The sequence below is a fragment of the Epinephelus moara genome, chromosome 14 (genome assembly GCF_006386435.1).
Source record: "Epinephelus moara isolate mb chromosome 14, YSFRI_EMoa_1.0, whole genome shotgun sequence".
NCBI lineage: Eukaryota > Metazoa > Chordata > Actinopteri > Perciformes > Serranidae > Epinephelus > Epinephelus moara.
Window position 1 is genome coordinate 35,906,155 of NC_065519.1, and position 2,370 is coordinate 35,908,524.

Here is a 2,370-nt window from a genome sequence, read left to right on the forward strand (position 1 = left end):
GAAAATGTTTGTTTACGAGGACTACAGTGAAAGGATGGAGCTCAGAAGCTCAGGAATGGTTCAAACACTTTTCTTGAAAGATACTGTCTTTTCATCTGTCGGCATCACAAAACGAGCAGACGTGGTAAGTGATCGTTGTGTAATTGTGCTCAGCATCTCTCTGCTGTAACGTTAACGTTACCGGGCCCTATTAGCAGCCGGCCTTTTAAAAAAAAATTAATAACTAAACGCCGGCCTCTTTTATAAACTGGTGGTGTTTATGTGACATTTTTGGCATTTATAGAGCGCTAGACCCGGATTACACACATCCACAGACAGAGAAGCACATCCACACACACACATCAACCCTCACCCAGGCACATGCGCAGTTGCGCACTCTCAGCTGATTGTAAACAGATAAGATGGCGACAAGACGCAACTTCAGTGTTAATTTAAAGCTAGAAGTTTTGAAATATTCCGAACAAATGTCGGGGGAATACGCTGCGAGGCATATGACGCCTGGTTAGCAGAGGATGGCAACAAAACCTTCACAAAAGGAGGGAACATGAGAGCAGCTGACAAACGCAAGATAACGGCTTACCAGCGATACACAAGCCCGTCTCCAGGTCCAGTAATTTCCTCTTTCATTGGTGTCATGACTGCCCAGTACCTGGACAACCGAGCCGTGGCGGCACACAGGTATGTGGCGTGTCAGAGGAGAAACGAGCCATTCACATTTCTCTCTTTGTGTCAGTAACGGCCCACAAACATCACTGCACTTTAGGGACTATTCGTTACTTGTCAGGGGAGGAGGGTGGCTGGTTACTTTAGGGACTATTCGTTACTTGTCAGGGGAGGAGGGTGGCTGGTTGATTTTTATTTTATTTTTTGATTTTATTTTTATCCCCCCTACCCTATGGGCCCGAACGATGCATAATGCGTCCAAATTCACACCTGTTCTTCTCTATTGATTTTCTCGGCGACCATGCGTCATAGCGAGAAGCCACGCATATCACGTGAAACAGCGGAATTGTAGCTTTCCGATAAGGCCAAGCACTTGTCGGTAGTCCAATGTTTTCACAGCGAAAAAAAAATGATAAATTTACACTAAAATGATGTATAACAGAGCTTTCATACAGCTCTGCACACACATTACTCTTGGATGGATTACTCGCGAATGCAGGGTCGCACAGAAATACCACGCATATCACATGAAAGCAGAGCTTTCCAGTGATAACACACACATCATTGTACTGTCATCCCATCACGCTATAAATACAGATTAATTGTCTACAAAATAAAAACCTGACGAATTTCTTTCCAATCCATCATACAGATCTTGTTATCAGTCATTTCATATAGTGAGGAATATCGTAACTTACCACGTCTTAGGCTTGCGTGTGTTTCTCCCTGTCTATCCACATTTGTAGTCCAGCTTTCAAGATGCAAATATCTCCATATTATCCAGTTGACACTCCATCAAACTTTGTATGACAAGACCAGCCACTTCACCTTTGCGCACCCAGACAACTGTAGCCTAATTATGCATGTGTGACGGGGCCGTAGTGACCATATACATTGAGGGGGACATGTGCCCCCCCCCCATGCCCAATTTTTTTTTAACTGCAATCAAAGTGGCAAATATTATCTTGGAGGACATCATTGCACTTGGTTGACTATTTTTTATTTTTCTATGATCTTAGATGTAAACATTGCATGTTTCTTTCAGATAAAACACATTTTTGACTTGTGAATGAGTCAATGGAATTTCTTGCAATAATGAAAAAATAATGGCAATCATGTCCGCCTGGCACAAACCACATGTTTTGGACAGCTGTGAAGTGACAGAATGTCCCACCATCATGGTTCTTATATTGCCAGATTCCAGAGAGTCTCCCCTCTTCAGATATGGGAGAATATGTCATGTTCCAACTTGCTATGCTGAGATACATGTAAAAATGTAAGAATTTAGTAACACAGATTTGTTTTTTTCATTGATATAAAAATTTATATACAATACAGGCTCATAGAAGGACATGGAATGATGGCAAATCTGGATAGCCCACATTGTCCTGAAAACAACAAGATATAACATGTGTATGTAGCCTTTATAATGACTGTGATATGAGCTTAAAAGTAAAGGCAGTAAAAATACCCCCAAAATGCCTAGGGCCCATAGGGTTAATCACTTATTAATGCTGTTTTTGAAGTATGAATAAGTCAATAAGTAATTTATTCCATTGAAATATCAGTGATGTATTATAGAAAAGTGATTTATCTTTTTATAAATGACAAAAGGCACATCTGCCTCATTCTTGCCGTGGTTTCGTGATACTACTCAGAACCGTGATACTTTCACTGGTATCGTACCGTGGGGGGTGGGGAGAGGTG